Genomic DNA, 27,867 nt, shown 5'->3' with positions numbered 1-27,867 from the left:
TGTATCTCAGTTTCCTACTCTGTAAAATAATGGGGTTGTATTAGATGATCTCTGAGGCTTCTTCTAACTCAAACTATAGATTCCCCATAAAGGAGGGAAAGGAACCAACATATGTTAAAATGTTTGTGGCAGCCCTTTTTGTGGTGGCAAGAAACTGGAAACTGAATGGATGCCCATCCATTGGGGAATGGCTAAATAAGCTGTGATATATGAATGTTATGGAATATTATTGTTCTGTAAGAAATAATTAGCAGGATGATGTTAGAGGGGCCTGGAGAGACATGAACTGATACTGAGTGAAATGAGCAGAAGATCATTATACATAACAACAGCAAGATTATACGATGATCAATTCTGATGGACGTGGCTTTCATCAACAATGAGGTGATTCAGGTCAGTTCCAATGGTCTTGTGATGAAAAGAACCATCTGCACCCAGAGATGTGGGAACTGAGTGTGAACCACAATATAGTATTTTCACTCTTTTTGTTGTTATTTGCTTGCATTTTGTTTTCTTTCTCATTTTTTTTTCTTTTTGATCTGATTTTTTTTTTGTACCACATGATATTTGTGGCAATATGTATAGAGGAATTGTACATGTTTAACATATACCGGCTCACTTGCCGACTGGGGGAAGGGGTGGGGAAAAGGGAGGGAAAATTTAGAACACAGGGTTTTGGAGGGGTGAAAGTCAAAAGTTATCCATGTATATAATTTGAAAATAAAAAGCTATATATTTTTTTAAAATATAGGATCCCATGACCTCATTCAAAAACATAGCTTATTATATCAGGCAATGCATCACACTGTATATTTTAAAAGAGATAATCATGTGAAGGAATTGAGGTACATAGCATAGTCAAGGGCATTTGGCTGAAGATTAGTGATAATAAAAATAGAATAGATACTGTGATGGAAGTACAACATTGACAACCTGGACAGAAGAATAGATTAGGAGTACAAGAAATAGATCAGGATCTTGGCATGGAGGCAAGAAATAGTAGTGATGGGGGATTTCCATTATCTAGATATCAGCTGGAGCTCTTTGCTAGCCAAAATCAGAACAGCTAATAAATTCTTGGCTTTTCTTTAGTGATAATTTTGTTCTTCTGAATGTAGAGAATTGCTATTTTGACATTGATTCTGATCTACAAGGAGGAACTAGTTGTTAAAGTAGAAGCACTGAGAAACTTAGGGGAATGTGACTGATCCATCTTAAAATTTGTGCAAGAGAATGAAAACAAAGCCAGGAACAGTTTGACACATACTCAAGACTTGGAGAGAACACATCTCAAAGGCTCTAAGATAGGATAAGGTGGCTCCCAAGGCTTTAAAATCAAACAAACAAAAAACACAACCAGAGGGAGTCAGCCCAAGAAGAATGAAAAACTCTTAAGAAGGAAATTTTTAATTGTTTTTGCTTAAGTATACATATGTATTTTAAAGAAGGGTATGATTATTTGGATAGTGATAAGCTAAAAAAACACACAACAGTAATGAAGCAATGTAAAAACTGCATAGAAGGAAGTGGGAAGGCATTTAGAAGGGGTGCAAAAAACCCATTTCTTACAACTTTGCAAAGTTTACACATACATTTCTTCCAAAATATAATAGGTATATAACAGGAGTTTGGTTCTTTGCAAAGTTTTTTCTCTCTGTTCTTCATGTCATATGATTGTTTAAAATTGCTTAATTCATAAAACAAAGTTTCCCAGTACTTCTACTTCAACAACTAGTTTCTCTTTACAGATCAGAATACATTCTGAAATAGCAGTTCTTCATAATTGGAAAACAATTTTGAAGACTAAAATGGATAAATTCTAATGAGAAACAAAAGGAGACGGAACCTGAAGTAAATGGCATAGACCCATAGGATACTTATCAAACTTAAATTTAGGTGGGTAATGGAAGATTTGAGTCAATTAAATTCAGCAACTATTTATGATGTGCCTGATACATGCTGGATAAATGCCAGAGTTCACGAAGAACAATGGTAAGAGCAATAAAGTTCAGAATGAGCTCTGGTGTCAAGAAACACTAAGGACAACGCAAAGCTTTTCTATATAGGCTAGGGATATGAAGAAAGGGAAAAGAAATGGTAGGGTAGAAGATGATAATGATGAAGATGATGATGATAACAGCAGATAAAGGAGATAACTACTTAAATTTAATTTTTCTTCTGCTTTCTTTCCAAGTACAATAATGTTTGCTATGTAAAGACAGAACAAACGTCATTAATAGGAGTTTAAACTCAAGATGAGCAAGGAGTTAATAAGAGAGTTAATACTCCAAATAAGTTCAAGTCAACAAGGATAGGGAATGGATCTGTGATTTAAATGTTATTGGGAACTTCCAATGAGGAATTCCCTCCAGCAAAGAGGGTCAGCGCCTTCTCTGCAATTTTCATTTTTAGAGAATTGCCTGAGATGTTGAAAAGGTAAATAACTTCGACATTGTCCTGTAGCCCAAAGGTGTCAGAGGCAGGACTTGAGACCCTTTTAGATCTTTATTCTATCACCCAATGAGTTAGTTGCCTCTCTCAGCTTTGCACTATTTATATACAAGAGTATACAAATCTTATACCTTTATTCAAGTTATTGATATAAACATTTGGCAGCATTCAGCCAAAGGCAAAATCCTTATGCTATTCTAATAAATACCTCCTTCCAACGTGACGCTGACCTATATTAATAGTTCTAAATAGGTCTCAAGTCTTCCTGGTGCTTAGGTAAGTTCTACCCACTATATGCACTGATGACTCTCAAATCAATAGGCCTGAGCAAATTATATACCAGCATAATGCAAAAACTCATCAATTTCATTACTGACACTGTTACTGATCTTTGAAACACAACAGAAAATGGAAAAGGTCACACAGAATTAGAGAAGGTCTAAAGTCTCAATTTAAAAAAAAAAAGTATGCGTGTGTGTGTGTGTGTGTGTGTGTGTGTGTGTGTGTGTGTGTATGTTTTAGAAATGAACTCTATAAACTGATTGTGTAAGACTGGCTATTGGCAAAAATTATAAAATTATTGAAGGGCTGGTCTGGAAATATTCATAATGGTCAACAATGTTCATAAAGAACTAATATGGTTTCAGCAAGAATAGGCCACATCAGAGTAACAATTCAGATAAATATGTAGATACCATCAAATGTTTTGATAAAATATAAAAAAGCCAAGTCTCTGATTCCAAATTTGTCCACGAAATAGATTTGTGATATAGAATAGTATAATTAGGTGAATGGCTAGATAAAAAGTGTGGTCATTAATATAGTTCAATGTCATTTCAGAAGGAGGTATCTATTGAAGTATCCCAGGGATCTTGCCTTTGGCTGAGTGCTGCCGAAAATTTATATTAATGATTTGGATAAAGGTATAGATGGTTCAATCATAGATACAAATAAGGCAAAGCTGAGAGAGATAACTAATGTATTGAACGATATAATAAAGATGCAAAAGGATCTTAATCCTTTTAGAGAATTAGCAAACTTTAAATGAATAAATTTAATAGATATAAATAAAATTTATAGAGAGTTACAAGTTAACATTATAAGTGCAATTATGGGAGAGTCATTACTAGACAATATTTATATGAAAAAAAAATTCAAGGCTTATTTTGGACTGCAAGGTCAGAAAGATTCCACAAAAAAGTTAAGGTGATCTTAGGTTTTATTAACATAGATATCCATTTGGAAGAACTGAAGTGATAGCACCACTGCACTTCCCTTTAGTCCAAATCTGGAACACTATGTTCACTTCTAGGGATCATATTTTACAAAAGGTCATATTTATGAACTGATAAAATGGAAGACATTCAGAAGAAGGTGACCAGGCTATAAGTAGAGCTTTGAGACCATGTTGCATGAGAAACAAATAAAATCAACTTGGGATGTTTAGAACAGAAAAGATATGATTTAAGGGAAGAATAGAATATCTTAAGGGGTTATAATGTGGAAGAAAGGAATTAAGCTGCCTCTGAGGAAAAAGAGAGAATGGACTTATTCTTTAAGTCCCAGAACTAGAAACAGTAGGTAGAAGTTGTATTGAGACAGCTTTATACTTAATGTCAGGTTAAATTTGTAAGGGGAAGATCAAGAGAATAGAACGAGTGGTTGTGTTTGAGTCTGGATCACTAGACTTTCTTAAACACAGTAATATATGCACCAAAGCAGAACAGCTAAATAAGACAAAACAAAGAAGAAAATTGAAGAACTAAAGAAATGAATGTACAAAAGTATTCAACACTGTGCATAAATAAAATGGAGTAAAATAAACCAGAAGTGAAAATGCAGAAGGAATGAAACCCTTGAAAATGAATCTATTTCACAATTTTCAGAGTTTAATGAAAGAAATTAAGAAAAACACTGCATCTACAAAGGTGGAATTAAAATCAATGAAGGGAGAGCAAAGACAGATGAATAAGAAACTCAAGTATATGAAAAAGCCAATGTTAATTCTCAACAAAAGGAAGAATCTGTGAACTACAGAATAAAACTTGTGGGAAAACGGGCAAATATTGCACAACAAAAAGCTAAGAGAGCCAACCTAAGAATTACTGATCTTCTGGAAAATATAAACAAAAATATGATTTTATATTTCAAACAATTAAACAGGAAAACTGTAATGGGACAGAACTCTGAAACAAGGATTCTTACAAGATGTTAAGTCAGTGGAATTGTTGAGACAATGGTTATCTAGTTTAGCATGGTGCTTAATAGTTCTCTAAATTCAGTATGATTGATTTAATCTTATAACAAATAATGGTTTCCTAGTAATATAATGATCGGCTTATACTCAGTGTAGAGCATATAAACTGGTAGCTCAAACTCTCAGAGGAAAGGAGAGAGATTTATTTCCATCTTCATCAGCCTTGTGGTGGCTGGCCTCCCCCACTTCTCCACTGAAACCAAGACTCCAGAAGGCCTCTAAAGAAAGCTAGCTGAAGCCCCAGGCAAAACAAGACTTCAAAAGGGGACAATAAAGGATTTGGACTTTAACACCTGGCTATTCTTGTGGTTATTGATTACTCTACTGAAAAGAAGGCTGCTCAAAGACCCCAAGAAAACCAAACTGAGAACATTACAGAAAACATTCTATATATCGTCCTTTGAAAATAGAAGTCAGAAGAGAAATCAAGAGAATGCACAGGACACTGACAGAAAGGTTCTCCATATAAGTTCACTCAGAAACATAGTCATCAAGACACAGATTTTCAGTGATAAGAGTTTTAAGATCAAATTATTAGCAAACACTTATTTGAATAATGCAAGATAAGAAATAAAAGGAAGAAACAGACTATGCCATTGAATTGCAAATGAAACTGACCAAGAGTTCAAAATTAAACTGTATTTTCCAGAAAAAAATGTAGTTTAATTCACTGGAGATTTTGAAAACAACCCTGAAGTACAGGCAGGATTTTATTCAAGCCTTTAAAATGCAAACCAATCAAGAAGTAGTTTCCTGATTATTTAAATTTTATTATTTAATTATTTATTATTTAGTAGATTATTTAAAAATGAATGAAGAGATTCTAAAAATGTATTCAATAGAAAAAAAAAGTATGTCTCCCTGAAGTATCAACTTTCGAGAGGAATATCAAGGCAATAATGACTAATAAAAAGGAAGCAGACATTCTGATTTTTAAGAGAAAACTCTTAGTAATTCTAAACCCAACTATCCATTTCAAAGAAGACAATGGTAATAAGTCAGAAAGTGCTATGATGTTTAAATTACATAGTATGGCACAGCTCTAGCAATGTGGTTACAATAGGAAATGTCCTCTTGGGAGCTTTTCTCATTTTCCACCTTGAAAGGCTGATTTTCACTTCTCTATCTAATTAATACAAGCTCTTCCTTTATACAGAGAAAAGTTGGTTCCTTATAGAATGCCCTGCGCCTATAAATGACATTGCATAGTTGACTTAGAACTAAACTCCATTGTGTGTTTGAATCTAAATGAGTCTGGGTTCAGAGATATTGTACCCTTAAGTTAACATCTAAAAATCATTTAAAGTGAAAAGCTAAAAATAAAGAAAATTATAGAACAATTTCCCTAATGAATACTGATGCAAAAACTTTGAACAAAATACTAGCAAGGTGGTCATAACAATATACCACAAGGATTATACACTATGAACAGATATGCAGGGTTGGTTCAATATTAGAAAAGACATCAATGTATCAATAACAAAAGCAACAGAAATCATATGATTATTTCAAGAGATGCCGAAAAATCTTTTGACAAAATACATCACCATTCCTATTAAAAGCACTATAGAGCATAAGAATAAAGAGAGCATTTAAATTTTTTTTATTAATCCTATAATTATAACATTTTTTGAAGTACATATGCATAGGTAATTTTTTACAACATTATCCCTTGTACTCCCTTCTGTTCTGAATTTTCCCCTCCTTTCCTCCACCCCCTCCCCTAGATGGCAGGCATTCCTATACAGATTAAATATGTTATAGTATATCCTAGGTACAATATATATGTGCAGAACTGAATTTTGTTGTTCTTGTTGCAAAGGAAGAGTTGGATTCGGAAGGTAAAAATAACATGTGGAGAAAAACAAAAAATGCTAACAGTTTACTCTCATTTCCCAATGTTCCTTCTCTGGGTGTAGGAGAGCATTTCTTAAAATGATAAGCAGTATATACCTGAACCATCAGTAAGCATTATCTGTAATGGAAATAAGATAGAAGCCTTCCCAATAAGATCAGGGGTGAAGCATGGATGCCCATTCTCACCTTTATTGCTCAATATAGTGCTAGAAATATTAGCTATTATAGAGGTAAGGGAAGGAAAAAAAATCAAAGGAATTAGAATAGGCAATGCGGAAACAAAACGATCACCCCTTGCAGAAGATAATTCAGAAGGGACCCCCAAACTCTGAAAATCCTTAAAGGAGAAAATCTCCTTCAACTCTGCCTCAATAAGGGACCCTGCCCCAAGTCCTTTTTCCCTTAAATGAATTTAAGTTTTGACTGCTTGAGGGGTGAATGAAGAGGGGACCCCAAAATTCTGAAAATCCTTGAAGGAGAAAATCTCCCTCAACTCTGCCTCAGTGAGGGGCCCTGCCCTGAAGGAGAGAGACCAACAGTTTTATCTTTCTTATCTGGGTGGGGTTAGCTCAGTCCTGAAACTCATTGAATCCAATTCACATTTTAGTTCAAGCTGAAACCCAGGGAGAAGCCAACTTGTGACTCCACTCAGGGGCCTCCTTTAGCTAAATCTCTCATTATAAAAAGAGCCCCAAACTAAAATCCTCTCTTTGCAGAGATTCCAAAAATGCCAGTCCTATGCTTGACATGCCAAGGTCCTCTGTCCACTGGAATACTCTTTCCAGTGTCATCCTCTTTACCCTTACCTATTTCCCTAACCAGACTTTATGCCTCTCTGTTGGGATTTCTAACCTTACTTCTAACCCCCAATAAATTCTTTTATCAATCTAGGTTTTCAGGTATATAAATTCTTTTACAGAGAACCTCTGAGCCACCAGAAGGGAATCTCCAAACGCCCTATCCTTGCACCGAATCCCAAGGAGTTACAGGGGAGCCAAACCTCTCTATTTGGTTCCCTGAACCCAGAACCTGCCACTAGACCTTATCATTTAACTCCCTGACTATCAGAAACTCTAATTTCATTTTGGTTCCCTAAATCTTAACCTCATCAATATGATGGTATACTTAGAGAATCTTAGAGAATCAACTAAAACAACTTCTTTGACAAACTTGAAGGATTTAAGAAAAACTCACATAAATCAGTAGCATTTCTTTATATAACTAACAAAATTCCCAGCAGAAACAGACAGAAAGAAAATTCCATTTAAAATAACTAGAAACAACATAAAATACTTGGGAGTCTGCCTGCCAAGACAAATCCAAGAACTGCATGAACACAATTATAAAATATTCTTCACATAAATAAAATCAGATCTAAACAATTGGGGAAAAAATATCAATTTGTCACGGGGAGGCCAAGCGAATATAATTAAAATGCCAATTTTGACTAAACAAATTTACTTATTCAGTGCTGCACCAATTATATTACCAAAAATATTTTATAGAGCTGGAAAAAAATAACAAAATTTACCTGGAAGAACAAAAAATCAAGACCGTCAAGGGATTTAATGGGGAAAAATACAAAGGAAAGCAGTCAGGAAAGCTGTGAACTCTGACCTCAAAAGAGAGTGGAATCCAAGAGCTTTTTTTCTACCTCTCAGTTTAACATCACTCAAACCACATTGATACCATGTAAGCTTCCTGGACTTAGTACGGACTGCAGAAATATTTGCTGAATTGATTCTTAGAGGTCCCCTGGAAGTTCAATTTGGAGGTGGCTTCAAATCCTGACTAACCTATCACTATCTGTGATCTCACACAGTCCCTTTCCCTTCCTGGGCTTCAGTTTTCTGTTTGAGGGGATAGATAGAACTAGATTACTTCTGGACAGGACTAGCTTACTTTTAAAGGTCCTTCAACTCTACATTTAGGATCATATGATCCTATGGGTGATATTTAATCTTATGAAACCTTGGTTTCCTCTTCTGTAAAATCAAAGTACAGAAGATGGCTCTGGGGTCCCTCCTAGCACTAAATCTATGATCCTTCTGCACAATAACTACTGATTTTTAATATGATGACCTAAAGACAAGGCAAACCCCTCCATCTCCTAAGAAATATAGACCGATACTTCCAATTACTCTGAATATTAAGAGTTCTTGCTAAGTAACAAGCACAATCTAGTATTATGGTTCTCCATCCACATCAGTCCCAGAAGGTAAGTAAAAGACTGTCCCAAGTACACATGAAAACATATGCTTTCAAAAAGCTCAAGATAGAATTCACTTCACTTTTCAGACACAGAGAAGACTAGCTTTCATTTTCATTCTCTTTACTAGCAAAGTGTATCGTATGACCATTTTATATCCTCACTACTCTGAAATCAATCTGATGAGGCTGTAAAAGAGAGAAAAAAGCCTGGATAACATGGTATGGCTTTATCTGTGGCAGAATCGCAAAAGCCACTGTCTACTATAACATGTCTGTAATTTCCAAGTATCTTTTAGGAGCTAAGACCTTGAGTTTCTCTGTGTTATTAAACTTAGTAATTTATTTTTAGGAAGATCTATTTCCTGGTCAGTGAAGGAACCAAGTAAAGGAAGGTTGGGCTCTACAGTCAATGAAGCACTGCTTTCCAGTGGGGCACTGGGAGGGGGCACTAGACACAAAGGCCTTTCCCCACTGCAGCAGCTCCCTTTGTTTTTTCTCCCCCAGATCCCCTATCCCAGTGCCACCCCTAATTTAGGTCTTTTGAGGACAAAAGCAAGGCTCTCACACATAAAGTATATTTTAGCCACATAGAAATGGTAAATCGGGCAAAATAAGAGATCTTAAAGAAATTAACCATATTATATTCTCTGCTTTCTCTTGGTGTTTGTCCGGGAGTGTGGTCAGCAGGGACACCAAAGGCATTTGCTGCAGACACCTGTGTTTGTTTTCAGTAAGATGAGAACCAGTTAGAAAAAGCTCACATGGCTCAGAAGGGTGGTCAAGACAAAGGTCATGAAGTCAAACATTACTGATGATGGGAGCTGCCTGGGTTAGCTCTTTGCAGCCAACAAAAATTCCCTCTGCACTTTGATCTTAGTATATACAGCTTCAAGTTTCATGCATGTCATGTTAGTGAAGGCTTCTTCCCTATAGTAGAGACTGTGAAAATGTAACAAAACTAACAAGGCCTCTGGTATGGATAACAGGGAGCCAAACTTTAATTTTAAAGGAAGAGCCATTGGAAGATGGGAGGCAAAAACATATAAACATATAGATGACTCTGATCTAAGATCATATATACCATATACCATATACCATGGGGGCAGGACAGCACAAGAAAGGAAAGCTTCTAGGTGTTCAGGATGCTGTACTAATAGTGTTAGTCTCTAAATAATACCTTTGAACATTTAGATAAATTTTAACTGAAAGAATCTTGATGTGATCTCATAAAACCATTAAAGAAACTAATGAAGAGAAAATAATTACAGAGCTTTCCCTCCCTATTTGTAACAGTTAGATTTGTGATATTTGGGGAAATCAAATATAGCAAAAGAAAAATTATTTAAAATATCCTGCAAGGTAATAGATGAAAATTGCTACTATAGCAAATCAAAGTATACCAGAAAAATGAAAATATAATTTCAATTTTCATGATCTTTTATGTTTATATTAGCAAAAATATTAGCTCGGGTTTTCTTTTTCAATATTCACATCAGAAAGATAGCGAGAGCGAGAGCAAGAGCGAGAGAGAGAGAGAGAGAGAGAGAGAGAGAGAGAGAGAGAGAGAGACAGACAGACAGACAGACAAGAGAGAGAGACAGAGTGAGAGAGATGCTTTCAGTACTCTAACACTTTGATGGAGACAATTTCCTACTTTATAATAGTAATTAAAACCCCAAAAGGGAGTTACTGAGATGACTTTTTACTTCCATATCTAGTGATAGTCAAAGCCAGAATGTCTGAGGCTACATAAATGAGGAGTCAGCCTTTCCCAAATAAATAGCAGTGTGGATATTGGGCATGAAGACTAATGACTGCAGAGGCACTCATTCCGTTTATCACCTCAAGGTCTACCTACTGAATTTTTCCTCTATTAATCAATGGGCCAACACTGACTGAGTTCCTCCCAAGTCTAGGCCCATTATTCAACAGGATCTAAAACAGAATGGCTGAGTTGGAGCAGATTATTGCCACAACAGATGACTCCAATGCTTGACAAACCATACCAGAAAGTTTCATTTTTAGCCTGTCAGGAAAAACTGGCAAGAATGAGGAGTGACATCAATGGCTCCCCTGAAAAGGTCATGATCCCATCATACCTCCTGGACTAAGTACTATAAAACCTCACTCAGGTTGAGAAGGTAGACTTTAAAAACCTAAGGAGCCTTCCCATACGGAAGCGGATGATTCAGCCAGTTGGAGCCATCCTGCGTGTACTCCATAGTCTGTAGCAAATAACTTGTACATTGACTTCTTCCTAAATTTCACAAATCTCTTCACTCAGTTCTGATTGTCTCACCTCAACAAGGCTCTCTAATTCTCAGCTAGTCTTCTGATCTGGTCAGCCTTGGATGTAACACTCACTACTCTGGTTTGTAATGGCAAACTTTTGCTCATGGTTTTTCTCCAGTTGAGAACGACCATTTCCCTGCTACTTCTCTCAAGGCCCAACTCAAGTTTCATCTTGTCCATAAAGCCTTCCTTGAAAACTCCAGTTCCTTCCAATCCCTCTTCCCACCTTCCCACAGCACTTGACACACACACTAGGTGGGTGACAAATATTTTTGAAATAGTTAAATAATAGGCATTGGCTTTTTTTTCCCCATTGCCACTCGTAATCCGATTTGACTGTTTGTCTCAAGTATGTCTCTTTTGTATTCTTTATCAAAAATGAGCTCCTAGAAGGCAGGAAGTACATATTATAATTCTTTCTTATTCACTGCCTAACTAGCATTGGGCTGAGTATATATCGCATAGCTAATACCATATTTTTTAAAGAATTAATTCCTGAAAGCTATTACTTACAGATTTATAGTTCTTAAGAGTTAAAAGAAACTTCAACCATTTATTCATTCATTTCTTTGCCTTTGGGCAAGTAAGCTTTCAACAGTGCCCATTTAGTGATGCCCAAGGGAGGCAAATAATCTATCTAAGGTCATACAGCTGTGATTAACCTAAATAGCTCTTCTTAAGGTAACTTGTATTTGGTAGGCTATGCCAGACTATCTTACAATCATGTATGAATAACCTTATGCTTGCTCTCTAGCTATTTTATTCCTCCCTCCCTCCCTCCCTTCCTCCCTTCCTTCCTTCCTTCCTCCCTCCCTCCCTCCCTCCCTTCCCTCCCTTCTCTCCTTTCCCTTCCTCCCTCCCTTCCTCACTTCCCTCCCTTCCCTCCCTCCCTCCCTCCCTCCCTCCCTCCCTCCCTTCCTTCCTTCCTTCCTTCCTTCCTTCCTTCCTTCCTTCCTTCCTTCCTTCCTTCCTTCCTTCCTTCCTTCCTTCCTTCCTTCCTTCCTTCCTTCCTTCCTTCCTTCCTTCCTTCCTTCCTTCCTTCCTCCCTCCCTCCCTCCCTCCCTTCCTCCCTTCCTTCCTTCCTTCCTCTGAGGCAACTGAGGTTAAGTGACTTTCCCAGGGTCACACAGCTAGGAAGTGTTAAGTGTCTGAGGCCACATATGAACTCAGATCCTGGCTTCAGGGCTGGTGTTCTATCCATTCTACCAACTATGCCTATTTTTGTGGTTGTCATTCAGTCATTTTTCAGTTGTATTTGACTCATTGTGACCCCATTTGGGATTTTCTTGGTAAAGGTGCTGGAGTGGTTAGCCATTTCCTTCTTCAGTTCATTTTACAGAAGAGGAAACTGAGGCAAATAGGGTCAAGTGACTTGCTCAGGGTCACACAGGTAGTGTTTGAGGTCAAATGTGAACCCATTTTTCTGACTCCAAGCCTGGCTCACTATCCATTGTGGCACCTAGCTACCATTTATGCCTATAAGTCCACACCTCGTCTTAGATAAATAACCCAATTATTAAAATCGTGCTCTGTGCCAAACAGCATGCTAAGTAATGGGGATGTGCATACAAGAAGTCGAGATGATCCCTACTCTCAAGGAACTGATATTGTAATGAGGAAGGCAAAATAAAGAGAAGAGCTGGAAAACGAGGGCAGTGGGGAGGGGCAAGGCAACTGGTGAGGAGATGGGGCAGCCTGCAGAGTGGGGAGAGCTGGGGTTGAGCTAGGATTTTTCCAGGGACAAGTATCATGTCCTCTCCTCAGTTACCTAGTAGAAACTTACAAAAGCTTCCTTCACTGAATTCAATATCCTATTTATGGTGAAATTTCTGATTATAAAGTGATTATAAAGGGCAAGAGATTCTGGTCAGCCTGAAAATGTTCAGTATTATTTAATATAATTTCTTTAGCATTTGATATTATTTTTGGGTAAGAGTCTATAACCATAACTTCATATACATTCACAATTATTTTCTTTTTAGCAGACCTTATTTTCTTATTTTCTCTCTCCTTTTCCTTCCCACCTTCTCCACACACACACACACACACACACACACACACACACACACACACATATATATATATATATATATATATATATATATATATATATATATGTATACAACACACACACACACACACACATACACACACATGCATTATTCTTGGCCTTGACTTTATTAAACTAGCTCAGTGCCCTCTCCTTGTGTCCAATGCATAGGTATCTACTACAGTTTATCCTCCCACTGATCACTGCAGTTGTTTGCTTGCAAGTCTATGGAATCATTTCCTTAAAGAGCAGCCATCTCTCTTGGGTTCTTTCTTAGGACGTACCCCAAGGGAGCTCTCAGAATTCATTAAGTTTGGGCCGTCACTTTCCCTTTGTGCTCACAGTATTCCTTTTGAAAAAAATAAAACTGAGATCCTGACTCAGTCATGAAATGTTCTGTCATATTTCAAAAGATTTCAAGCATTTTCTCATTAACAGATAGAAAAAAAAATGAGCAGAGATTTTGTTAAGTAATAAAAATAATTGGAAGGAAGTAGAGATTTTCTATACTTTTCCTCCACATAAATTATTTAAACAAATTCATTTTAAGTTTCGGCAGCAACACACATAAGCATTCAACATCTGGTGTCAGCACAGAGGCTATTCAGATAAAAACAGAGTTCCTGTACTCAAGAAGCTTATATTTCAAGGAGGGAAATGTATTAGTGTATGGAAAATATATCCAAAGCAAATTCAAAGGAACCTGGGAGATGGTAAGGTATGAGTCACTGAGGCAATCAGGAAGGACTTCTTGAACCAACGAGGCACTTGATGTCAGTTGTGAAAAAAAATCAGGAATTTCAAGAGGTTAGGAGAGGGGAGGGCGGGCATCCTAAGTATGCAGAGAAGTAGCCTATGCAAATGCATGGAGATGGGAGAAGGTCCCTGGGTTCTAGTCTGATAATAGCCAAGCACATGAGCGATTTCACCATCTTTTCATAAGGGAGTCATTTGTAAAGCATTGTAAAGCATCCATGGAAAAGCTATCCAGCCAGCAGAGAGAAGAGAATTGGTTCCAAGTTCAAAAGTTAACTTTATATCAGGTATAGGTCATCAAACACCGGGGCATTCTGAGGTCAGTTAAACTAGTCGGCAAACATTCATCAAGTAATGTCAAGTAGTGTTCGATGGGCTGGGAATAGAGATGAAGGCAAAAAATATTCCCTACCTTTGGGAAACACCATCTGATGGAGGAGATAAAGATAACGCGAGACAACTATATACAAACCAGCTATATATGATATATATATATATATGTATATATATATATACATATATATATGTATATATATATATACATACATATATATGTGTGTGTGTGTGTGTGTGTGTTGTATACATATATACATATATATATATATATATATATATATATATATATATATATATATATATATATATATAATACATTTGAAATAATCAACTGAGAGAAGACCCTGGAATTAAGAGGAATTAGAAACAGCTTCTTAGAGAAGGTGAGATTTTGGATGGGATTTAAAAGAACCGAGGGCTATTTGGGCCAAATTTGGAATTTCAGATACAAATATTGAGTAAGGACAGGATATTGGTGTGTGAAGGGAGAAACATAAAAGTCCCAAGATGGCTGAATATTGGGGGGAGAGGACTATCATGATGATTACGATTATTATCATTATTGTTATCATTCCTACTACTGCTACACCACTACTACCATTACTTCTCTACTCACCCAATAACTAACAAATATTTCTGGAACAGCTAAGATAAAACTGAAGATGAAATCACTTTCAATCTTGGTTTGAAACTTTGGTTTCTTTTTTACAGAATGTTCGAAAAAACCATGGCCTGTGGCAAAAGATATAAAAGCCTTTCAAGAAATGGTTCCTCATCAGGCTGCTAAGTAGGTGTTACATGTTCTGGACAAAACTCCCACAGATCGGGCAGTGAATCATTGGAAGGAATAATATCTCACCTGACTAGATCATAGCTCCTTTCAGACTACTGCAGTAAATACGGGAAACACCTTGCCAGAACCTTCCTGGAAATATCTGTTGGGGGAGGTATTTTCTCCTGCTCAAGAGGGGAGTGTCAGGTTACCTCTTTCTGACTAAAAAAGTTCAGAGTGCTTTTTCAGCCTCTGAATCATCATGTTGACAAAGACTAGACCTTTCCTTAGATCAACTGCAAAGAAGAAATTTAAAAAGGGGGCTTAAATGGAGCTGAAACCTATAGAGAATGATTTGAGCAGCAAACCCAAAGGGAAGGATGATTCCTTAAGCTGAAGAATCCATAAGTAGCAGATGTGAAAAACTGATAGGGTTTTTGAAGTCAAATTGGCCAAGAATCCAAAGAGGAAATCCAAGGGCCATATAGAAGGGCCAGAAGTAAATGCACTGCAGTATGGGATTAAAGATATTAGGAAGATGAGTTCTACCAAAGGTGAGATGATCAGAACTAGATGAATGCATGCAATATAGCGTAATAGAAAAACACTGCATTTGGAGAGGGAGGGCTTCAGTTTGACTTCTAGCTCTTCTCCCTATGTGACTTTGTTTGAGTCACTTCTTTCTCTGTCTCAGCCTCTTAATCCATTAAAATCAAGGATGGAGGATATCTTAGGTTGTTGTTGAGTTTTCCAGTCATGTCTGACGCTATGTGATCCCATGGATCTGTCCATGGGCAAAGATACTAGAGTGGTCTGCTATTTTCTTCTCCAGTGTGTCCCTATTTTACAGATGAGGAAACTGAGGTAAACAGGATTAAGTGACTGGGCCAGGATTACACAGCTAGTGTATCTGAGGCTGTATTTGACCTCAGATCTTCCTGATTCCAAGTCTGGTGCTCTATCCACTGCCTCACAACCACAAAGTTCTTGTCAGCTCTAAATCTGTGATCATATGATTTATCACTCCCAAGAATAAGAAACGAGCATCATAGATTATACCTAAGTGGTAATACTGATGACAAAACTACTGCTTAAATTCAGTTGTTTTAATAAAGAATCATAGTTCAAGAAAATAAAAAGGAAATCACCTAGAAAATAGAGTTTAGATCAGGAAACCAAGGCGAACCTAATGTCAGCCTCTGTCAGTATCACCTAATGATAAGTTCCTAACTTTCGATGGTGACCTCCCCAAAGCTGCATCTATATCATTAATATACACAGTAATAAAAACCCCAATAGTGTGGTATTAAGAATATACAACGAAATGAGGGGAATATAAGCGAAGGACACAACTCCATCCTCCAAATGATTGCAATCTAACCAGGAAGACCAAGAGCGAGATGAAATGAATTAAAAAGCTACACTTTTGTTAAGTGCAAAACAAGGAAGTACAAGCAGAATTCTTGACTGCTGAAGGACACAGGGTAAAGGAATGGAAAAAAGCAGGGAAGCTCTCTGGAGGGAAAGTTCCAATAAAATCACCCGGCCCCGAGAATGACAACCCAAGACAATAAATGAGTTTACGATATCTTGGACCTGAAGATTTCTTTCACAAAATGGGCGGGTCACAAAGAAAAACAAAACAAAACACGAACACTGACACCATCAATATCTGCTTCACTTACCATGAAGCAAGATACCTGAAGGATATTCAAGTAGCATCTGGATAGATTGAATATTTCAATCCTCATTTATCAAAACCCTTTATGGAGTAAGAACTATTTTTGCAATGCAACATGCTGGTCATATTGGAGCAATATATTTGAAAGCCACATTTTATCTCAATAATCATAATGAAAATCTTTCTGTATAGAGCAACTATTTCTGATAAACAATATACAATTTATATTGAATGATTTTTCATCTTGCCCTATGTTTATTTCTAAGAGTTGTTCAGGCTTTGCCACAAATATTTCTCAGATAAGCTTCTCTGAGTCAGGGGAACACTTCCTTGACTACATTATTTCTCCACTGTTCTAGTCATTCAAACAAGCTGCATCAAAATCCCATTATGTGATTTTTTTTTTAGGCTTGAGAAAATACCATCGAGAGGCAAATGATTAAAAGAAGATAGATGGCCTTATGGGAGCTTTCCTGGGAACCAGGGCCCTTTTTGATTTGGATGTCACATCTGTTTCACACATCTGTTGAATGCTAGGAATCAGCTGTGATGGGGTCAGATCATCTGACCCTCTTATTGACCCTTTGGTGCTAGCAACATGGATCCACCTGAATTACCTGCTCCAACTTCCTGGGTAGATCTCACTCCTGGACTGCACTTGATAGAATCGGAGAGTTTCCTAGACCAAGGAGTTTAACACCAACTCAATTCAGATCAATTTAATTAGACAATATTTTAAGCACTTAAAGCCAGGTTCCAATTATTACGAATCAGAATTCAAATACATGTGATCACTTCAGGGGATTAATTATTCATAGCTGGGTAAAGAACTGTTTGGAGTGCTGGAATTACAAAGAAGGAAAAAAAAATAAACTATTTCCCTCTCCTCAAGGAACTTGCTACATAAAAACAAACATGTACACAAATTGTCGTTCAGTCGTTTCAACTGTGTCCAACTTTTTGTTTCTTTGATTTCTTTGGCAGACATAGTAGAGGGGTTTCCCATTTCCTTGAGTTCATTTTGCATATGAGGAAACTGAGGCAACCAGAGTTAAGTGATCTACCCGGGGTCATATAGCTAGTGAGTGTCTGAGGCTGCATTTGAATTCAGGAAGAGGAGATTTCCCAATTCCAGGCCCAGAGCTCTATCTGCTATGGCACTAAGTTGCTCTGTACACAAATAAACACATATAAAATAGCCCCAGCAAAACACCAAGCCAAATTTTTAGAAGGGAAAGGAAGATGGAGAAATAGGAAAGTCTTTGTTCAAGTGCTGGCACATAAGCAGAATTTTACAGAGAACTAGGAATTGCAGGAGGCAGAGAGGTCAAGAAGGTGGCCATTTCAGCTTTAAAGGCCAAAGAGAAGATCTGGGATGTTATCTTAAAAGTAATAAGGAGATCCCAAAGCTTCTTTAGTAGGAGAGCAGCATGGTAAGAACTGTGCTTTAGGAACTGACTAGAGAGGGAAGAAACTGGAAGCAAGGAGATCACTTAAGAAGCCAAAGCAGTCATTCAGACAAGAGCTAATGAGGGCCTGGTTGACAGTCCTGAATGTCAGAGAGGAAAGAAGGGGACAATGGGCTCGAATGTAGTATAGGTAGAATCAAACGGACTTGACAACTGACTGACTGAAGACAAAGGAAAAGTGAAAAAGGCTCAGGCTGACCATTTTGTTGTAAAAGCGGGTACCTGGAAGGATGGTGAGAATCTCAACCGAAAGAGGAAAACTACCATAGAGGTGAGTTCTCAGAAAAAAAAAAAAAAGAGGAGTTCCATTTGTGACATTTGCTGAGTTTGAGATGTCTAGCTAGGAGGAAACACCTGATGGTGATACAGGACCGGCGCTAAAGACAGGGATAAGGGGTAGGTCTGTAGACTTGTGTGTCATCTGCATTGAAATGATAATTAAAGAGATGATGAAACTGCTGAGGGAGAAAATGAGTGTATGGACTTGAATGAAGAGTTAGTACAGAGCCCTGCATTACATGCAATAAAGGGAATGGGAAATGAATGAGGATGCAGCAAAGGTGACTGAGAAAGAAGGGTCATACAGGACAGGCTAGTGCCAAAAAAAAAGGTTATCCTAACTGGTTTGCACCCATTATTCCAATCAGTCAAGAACATATACATAACCTTCTAGATTCTGTGTCCTGACCTAAAAATGAGGAGAACTGACCCTTGGTTTACTCCATTCTGTTTTTTACCTTGCCCTAGCACCCTTTTCTTGACTCTAGCATCTGAAAATATCAAATTTTCCAGGCCTCTTCAAGAAAAGGGATGCTGTTTTTTTGTTCTTCATTCTGGAAGATAACCATCATATCCAGGAAGTGATACCATGATATGCAAGTGAACTAGATTGAAGTGAAGGAGGGCTGTGCAAAAAAAAGTCACCTGCCTCACTTTCCCCTCCAGAGTCATCTGGATCCAGTGGCAAGACATAGAACCAGAAGACTGGATGCAATGGGAGAACATGGCCTTTTTAAGGTAAGATCTTTAACAGGTCTCATTTTGACTGAGGCAACGCCCATTCAGTGATTAAGACTAGGTAACAAAGAAATGAGGCAAAGAATGCCCTTTTTATCTAGTCACAATCTAGAATATCTGACAGCTCTAAATTCTTAATTGCTCAGTAGAGATTTTCCATCTGTGAATCATCTAAGATTCATCTGAAGTTACAAAAAAAAATCTTTTGAAACACTAGTTCCTTGGTAACTTAAACTCTCTATCTCAACAACTCAGACACGACAACCTACAGTAGCTTGTCTCATCACCCATCTACTGGTAAAGTCATCAAAGCTGACTTGTCTCATTGCTGGGGGTGGGGTTTCAGGACAGGAAAAGCTGATTCTCAGAAAAATAAATGGGGATCAGAATAGATCACATTTCCTTAAAAAACACTTTCCGTGAAATAACTCTATTAGGCAGGTGGCACAGGTATTATTATTTTAGTGGCATTTTGTTTTTCCAAATACGTGCGAAGGTAGTTTTCAATATCCACCTTTGCAAAATCCTGTGTTCCAAATTTTTCTCCCTCTGCTCCCTCCTCCCTACCCAAGACAGCAATAAGTCTAATATAGGTTGAATGCGGCACAATTACTATTAATCCCATTTTGCAGATGAAGAAACTGAGACTCAGAGAAGGAAAATAACCTTTCCAAATTTATAAGGTCATAAACCACAGAGCCTAAGATGAAGTCTTATGATTCCCAGAGAAGTGTGCTTTTTCCTGTACCTAAAACTAGGTAAATAAATGTTTTTAACCTTTAGTACCCTCCTCCTCCTTTCTACTCTTTCTTTGGTACACTGTCCTCTGCCTCTTGACTTCCAGGGTTTTTGTCTCTGCCATCTGGACAGTCTACCAGATCCACCTTGTCCCATGCTCTAGTCTAGACCTTGACTGACATTTGTTCCCAGACAAATCCTATTTCCCTAACCTCCCAGCTCCCCAGGGACCTCCCATTTTGCCAACTTAGCTAAGGAGGTCAACAGGTATGCGTGATGTGCCGCCTAGAACTTAATTTCTTTCAAATCCCACTCTCAGGTAATCCTAAGGCATGGATCATGAGGCCTAAAAACCACAAAGTGCCGTAGAAACTTAAGAAACATGTTCACCTTGAACTGAGATCTTACATTTACCATGCTATGGTAAATAGATTTTAAAACAGTGATATAACTGGGATACCAATATAATAAACAGTCATCGAGGCATTTCTTGGAAGGCATACTTAGTCTCTTAGTTGAAATCTCAATGTTGGATGGTTTTAGGTCTGATTGTGTCACTAGTCTGCTTTGTGATTGCCAAGGAAATTTGTTTGGGTCTTTGCTTCCTCAAACGCAACAGACTCATCAGGCTGATGGACTCGTTTCTAGATAAGTAACAAGCACTGAAACATCTTGGAGCCAGATATCACAGAACTAAGCACTGGTGGATCAGCAGTATGGGTCTAACAGAGACTACGTTAATGGCATGGCACTTTGAAAAGGAAAAGCAGCATGTGATGCCATGATAGAGACATATTCTCTGTTAAAAATAGCCCAGAAAAAAACAAAACAAAGGCTTACAAGCGTAACATATGAGTGGGCCTCAGAACCTAAGGCTGCAGCTTCTCATTCGGCAGCCATCATTCTCCTATGAGAGGGAAACGCCCTCCATCATGGAAAGGCAGAAAGGAAGAAAGCAAGTTACAGCACAGGGACACGCACATTAATGATTCTGTTTCAATTTTCAAGATCTTTTTTCTGCCTACAATCACGTCTGGCAAGTTTAATTCCCAACGGGAATTGGAGGGGAGGTGTTCTATGCCCTTGAAAAACAAGTGGATGGTGAAGGTGCCGATGGACTTTAAGGGAGAATAGCGTAATGATGTGAATAAATCTAATGTTCCACATGTGTAGGCATAAATGCAATATGTCTACACATAGATAATGGATAGAGAATTATGAGCTTTGTCCTGTATTAAATAGAATTGCTTGCTTATTTATTTTAGTCAATCTTGGGCCTTTTGGCTTTTAAGTTATACTGCATGATGCCATTTATTTAGCTTTTCATTTATTTTTTATGGGGAGAGAGCATGGTCAAATGATGTGAATATTGCCTTTAAAGACTAAAGAGCTATTCTGGGCTTTGCCATTTATTAGCCGTGTGACCTTGGTTTAGTACCTCAACTTCTCTAAGCCTCAGCTTCCCCATTTGTATGATAATAATATAAAGTATAAAAAGGCTCTATTTGCTTCAAGGTTTTTGTGAGGACCAGATGATATATATGAAAGTGCTTTATAATTATAAAGCACTTTATATAAATAAATGCCCACCATTTTATATTAAAAAAAAAAAAACCAAATAGTACAGGAGGCATTTTTAGACCCAATGGGGAGATTTGATTCTATTCTATGGGTTTTGAATAAAATCATAGGTCGATTCTGCACCAAGAGATTCAAGTGTTGAGCAGCTTATGGTAGAAATCTTCTAGCTAAGCTATTGAGAAAGGACAGATTGGGAGCATCGTGGTCTCATTGGACTATGGCTGGAAGAAGACTTTCTGAGCTTCAAAGGGTACAGAGGATTTTGGACTTCCTATCAACATTCCAGCTACATCTTCAGACCCGATGTCAGTATCAGAAATTAATGGCAAACTATACACACCAAGGAAAGGCAGCTTTGGAACTATGAGGAGCCCAGAAGAAAAGCGTGCCATAGCTAAGGGGAACGTTCAGCAAAATGACTTGCAAGCATCATTACTCCTTTGCTATATGTGCTCTTTAAGCTTGAGCCCACTCTACCTCAAATGCTATATAGCAATGGGATGACGTATCATAGCCTTTTGGACAGGGGATATTGTGTACCAATTGTTATTATATTAGCTTAGGAAATGCCCCTTATCAAAACTTATTTAAGTCTGGATGAGTAAATACCAACTAAATCATGGGAGAAATCTTATAGTGGGGAGAGACTCAAGAACTACAACATTAGGAAGCTATCCCCCAGCACTGCTAGGGTCCCCTAATCCCTAAGGGGAGAAGTCACAGCTGTGCACTAGGGATCCAGCCCACCATTATGAGTAGTTTTATTCCAGAGAGCATAAGCATAATTCTCACTAACTTCAATTACAATTCATAAAAGAGATTAGTAAAGTTTGGGGAATCAAACTACTTTTGTAAACCCATATCTGTGTTGTTGTTGTTGTTGTTGTTGTTGTTGTTGTTGTTGTTGTTGTGTTGTTTTGTTTTTCCATTCAACTGTGATTTCCTAGCAGGCAAAATGTCTCAAATGCTTGAAAATCAAAGTAATAAAGTCAGAGTCCTCTAAGGTTACCTTTCCTCTCTCCCTTTTTTCTTTCTCTCCACAGCTTTTGATGGTTATCTCTCCATCCTGTTAGATACTCTTGACTCCCCTGACTTCTGTGACATTAACCTCTTTGTTTCCCTCCTACCTGACTAACCACTTGTTCTCTGTCCCATTGGCTGGCTCACCATCGATGTCCTATACTGACTGTGCTGGCATTTCTCCTTTCTCCCTGTTAACCTCTAGGCTGTATCCTGACCCCTCTTTCTACACCCTCCAACTTGGTGATTTCATGGGTTGAAAAATCACTTCCACGTAGATAACTTGCACATCTACTGAGATCAGATTTCACTCTGATCCGAACTCCACGTTGTTAACTGCCCGCTGGACATCTCCACTGGATATCTTGCCAGCATGTCAAAGGGAACATATCCAAAACTAAACTTCATCCAACTTTTGTATCTTCTTCTAACTTCACTATTTCTATTGATGTTACAACTGTTCTGTTACCTCAACTCAGTCCTCATCTCCATGCGCTATACACAAAGCGACCTTCCCATTCAGACTTCTCATGCTCACTACCCATGAAGCATCAGGCTCATTGCCTCTGATGATGAGGAAGTGGTCCTTTTCTTTACCCAAGGCCAATTCTTCTACACGAACTCAACCCCTTCTATCTTCCGCAGCAGAATGTCTCAGTATTATGAATCCCCCTCTAATATGCTGATTCCTCCCCAGGAAGGAGCTGTCTACATATATACTCATGGTTTCCCATTCTTAAAAAAATTCTCAAAATATCCTCTCATTCCCACTAGCTATTAGCTGATATCCTTTTGTAAGATAAAACTTCTTGAAAAAGTCATCTACATTCATTGCAACTATGTCCTCTTCTCTTTCTTCTAAACCCTCTTCAAGGTGGCTTTTGATCTCATAATTCAACTGAAATGGTTCTTGCCAACGTCACCAATGGTATCTTAATTTTCACATATAATGGCCTCTTTCCAACCCCCATCTTTCTTTTTTATTCTTTTTTTAACCCCCCCTTTTTTTTATTTCTCCTTGGGCTCTTTCCAATCCTCCTGGATACTCTCTCCACTTTTTTTTTTTGTGGTAAATGATGATTCCCCTCTCAAGCAGAGGCAGGAAGACCAGCTCTCTCATACATTGTTGGGGGGGGGGGCAGGGATTCCTTTTTTAAATATAGATTTGATTATGTGACCACTGACTGTCTTTTCTACTTTAAAGTTCTGTGAATAAATTAAGACAAAAAAGAATAATTCATTTTCCATAACGCCAGTTATTGGGAATTCCAAGAACCCTTCTGGGACCTGGTTCTGTTATTCTTTACTTTCAGCTTAGTCCTGAGGACTCTTGCAGGACCACTAATATATGCATCACAACAGCAGGGTCTTACACCCTGTATATCCCAATTTAAGAATAAGACAAGGTTATCTTCCAGGCACTTTCCACATTGTGTCTTGAAGAATAAGCGTAGGGACTCTTTCCCCACAAGGCCTCTTGAAATGAAGAAATATATCAAACAAAGAAACAACTCTCTGCTGGCAGAAGCAAATTCTTATAAAGTCTGTTGATTGGCATGCCCTCTTGGCAGATCAGAGCAGAACTGCCAGCCCCAAGAAATCCATGTCTGAGGCATTCTGGAAGCTGGGTTTCTGGGTCCTCTGGGCCTAACTCAAGGCTCTGGGACCTCAACCAGTTGGCTTAAGGGCAGTTTTCACCTCAGGAATCTAGTGCCTGCAACATGTCTATTTTGTTTGAATTGATTAACAAATTATGTATTATATGGGTAGGCTCTCAGGGATGGAGAAGAGAAAAAATGATCTGGGAAAATCTAGATGATACATCAATAAAAATTATTTTAAAATATCAATCAATAAAATAACATATAATATATATTTACTTATATACTATAATTATATATTGTAACATAATATATAAGAAATTAATAATATAAATAAAATTCTTTTTAAAAAGTAAATTGAATGTCAGTTTGAAGCTTTTTAAAACAGTATTAATGTCCTTAATTGTTTCATTTATTTAATAAACATTTTTGAGATATCTATCACATAGTCGGCATTGTTCTAGACACTGAGGATACTAAAGAAAGAGCCCCTGCCAACAAAGAGTTTACATTTAATTGGGGGAAGAGAGGGTAAAAATAATACAGTAATAATACAAATCATTACCTCAAGGATATACGTAATCTCAGCCTGCCACGCCCCCCAAGTCTGATAAGGATTTTGTGATGAGTTATTTGAATAGCTTGACATTGAGCTTTTATTTTATTTTCTTCTCAATAGTATTTTATTTTCCAAATACAGATAAAGATAGTTTTCAACATTCATTTTGGTAAGCCTTTAGGTTCTAAATTTTTCTCCCTCCTTCCCTAGTTTCCCCCTTCCCAATCCAGCAAGCAATCTGCTATAGGTTAAACATGTGTGATCCTTTTAAATATATTTCCATATTTGTCATATTGTGCAAGAAAAATCAGACCAAAAACCATAACATGTTACGTCTGTAGCAGAAAACATTTTGCTTTCTGATCATTAACAAAAATGCAAATATGACTTTGAAAAATGGCAGGGGAATAGTTTCCGTGATCCCTAATACTTCTTATAATCTTATGATCCTAATGCTTTCCATACGCACAAATTGGTGATACTCCCCACTGCCTCTTTCTGATGCTTTTAGCTCCTTTGAAGCTCTGACACAAGGTAGAGATGTGGCACTGTAACACATACTCTCTGGGAAGTGGAGTTTCCACATCCATGGGATGGCTATTCAAACTCTTTAATGCCTCCAGCCTCAAATCCTACTACAGAGACAGGCCTGTTGGCTGCCCTCCTTTTTGTCTAAATAGCCATAAACCTTTGAATAGTTTCCCTCCAAGTTTGGACAGCTCAAAGCAGTTGCTTCAAAAAGATCTTTTCTTCTCCCATTACTTTCCTCTTTTAAACACAACAAAACCACACTCAGACCCTGTGTTTCTCTTTCTTGATTTCCTGTGTCTTTTAAGACAGAGCTATTCTGAAGGATATGTGGACAAGGGATGGTGAATTTCAACCTGGCCTCAGACACTTCTTAAATGTGTGATCCAGCACAACTGACATTACTCTGTTTGCCTCAGTTTCCTCCCCTGTAAAATCATCTGGAGAAGGAAATCTCAAAGCCCTACAGTATCTTTGTTGAGAAAACCCCAAATGGGGTCACGAAGCATTGGACACAACTGAACAACAATTCTAAAGGAACAAATGTTCTCAGCCTATTAGAATGTAAATGATTCGTCATCATTTAGCCCAGGAGATTGTAATAAGATCCCCAAGTGGCTCCTGAACAAATTTCAGTTTTTTCTATAAACTTAAGTGGGGGAAAATTTTTATTTTAACTAACCTCTCACTGAAATTGAGCATTTTCTTTAATAAATTGTATTTTCTTCAATTAATTTAAAACAGAATTCTCACAAGCGCCCATCAGTTTCATCAGACTGCAAAAAGTCTTCATTACACACAAAAATGTTTATGATTTAGCCTTTTCAAAGCGCTCAAATATATTTACTCTTTTTTAAGGCTTCTTTTGATTTCTGTGCTTGCGTTTCAATGTCTCCACTAAGATATGATTTATTTATTTATTTATTTTTTAATCAGAAATGCTTAGGAATTCTCTGTTGTATTAAAATTCCTTTTCTCCCTATAAGATTATACTCAGTTTTGGAGGGTAAGTTAATCTTGGATGTACCTTGGGATAAATATTATATCCTAATTTTTATTCCCTCTTGAATGGTAGTTGCACCATTAACAGAAGTAGTCTTCTGTCATCCTGATTGTTTTTGTTTGGTACTTGATCTCGTTATTTCTGGAGATTTGCAGTATTTTTTCTGAGTTGAAAGCTCTAAAATTTGCTATTGCTATGAAATTCCTGAGTATTTTCAATTTAGATTTCCTTCAGAAAATGGATTCTTGGAATTTTCACTTTGTGCTCTAGTTCTAATATATCTTAGTAGTTTTATTTTATCATTTTTTAAAAAAAAATATGATATTCAATGTCACAAAAACCCAGGGAAGAATCAGTCTCCAGAACAGAATAATCAACGACTATACAGACTACTTCTCTCTCTGAGGACTTAGGAGTAATCAAAAAGGGATATATGGTTTTATGGGATCCTCCTTATTATTTATTAACTAAGAAGTTAAAAATTGATTAGCTTTTTCATGGAGATTTCATGGAGACTTCTCCTTTTGTAAGATATTTTACCTTTTCTTCTACATCATTTATTCTCCTTCATATACTTTCTTCCAGAATTCTTATTTTAATTCTAATTTTACCTTTTATCTCTTACTTCATGTTTTCCAGATACTCAGAGTCTTTTGTGCACGAGTAATTTTTCTTCTTATTTCTTTGCTTCTATTTCTTATGGAGTTACTTTCTTCTCCATTAAGCTCTTGGGTTTTGTTTGTTTAACCGACAATATTTCTTCACTGTTTGATATTTTCTTCTCTTTACTATTGTTTCCACCCTCAGTTTCTGGATTGAGAATCTTTACCAGGGCCAGATTCTACCCTCTCCGATTCCCTTGGATACATTCACTAAACACTGTTCAATCCCATTCCTTCTGTTTGAAAATTGCTGCCACTGTTATTCGGAATGGGGTGAACTGGTACTAGCTTTCTATCTTCTACCTCAGTGGTATCAAACAAATAGAAACGGGAGCCACTAATCGGGATAGAAATAACCCCTGCAGGTTGCATGTCGACTTAATCTTAAAATATAATGTTTTTGATATTTTATTGTATTTTTATTTATTTTGTTAAATATTTTCTAATTACATGCAAATCTGGTTTGGGGCACACTTGAGTGAGAGTGTTATAGGCCACAAGTTTCATTCCTGGGCTCTACACCTTCTCTTCCATGTCTTTCCACAAATACTCCAAAGAAAATCTTCTCAATTATAGGCCTTTCTATGTTTCTGTTACTATTGCAAAGTAATATCAAGACTATTCCTCTACTGTCTCTATTCTAGGTAAATAGCCAGCCTACCTCTTTTTTATGGTCTCAACTATGTGTTCTGCTCTATTTCCTTCATGTAAAAAAAATCATTGTTAATGTACTGATACTTGCTTAAACTCTCCACTTAGATTGTTCCATTGCCCCCTGGATTCTCTGTAATTTCAACTTCTGAAATCATAGTAATCATTTCCAGATTCACTGCCACAGGGCATCCCTGAGAACATCTTAAGGTATTAGAGAACATTATGTTGGCTCCAAAAGCACTGCACTGTTTACATACCTTAACTCTTTCTGAACAGTGCTTTTAGAGTTTTACTTTAAAAAAAAAGATTTCCTTGGCTTGCTAATATGAACGAACATTTACAGATAAGGTTCAGATCCGATTTCTATATAAG

The 27,867-nt window shown here is 37.3% G+C and overlaps 1 protein-coding gene across 10 annotated transcripts in view; it reads right to left on the bottom strand.

The window, feature by feature from the left end:
• Positions 1-27,867, bottom strand: part of TENM1 (teneurin transmembrane protein 1) — a 3,105,198-nt gene that overhangs the window by 667,182 nt on the left and 2,410,149 nt on the right. The gene's annotated exons all lie outside the window — the stretch shown is intronic.

The sequence above is a fragment of the Sminthopsis crassicaudata genome, chromosome X (genome assembly GCF_048593235.1).
Source record: "Sminthopsis crassicaudata isolate SCR6 chromosome X, ASM4859323v1, whole genome shotgun sequence".
Taxonomy (NCBI): domain Eukaryota; kingdom Metazoa; phylum Chordata; class Mammalia; order Dasyuromorphia; family Dasyuridae; genus Sminthopsis; species Sminthopsis crassicaudata.
The sequence above is the reverse complement of the archived record's forward strand: the minus strand, read 5'-3'. Positions and strand labels throughout refer to the sequence as shown.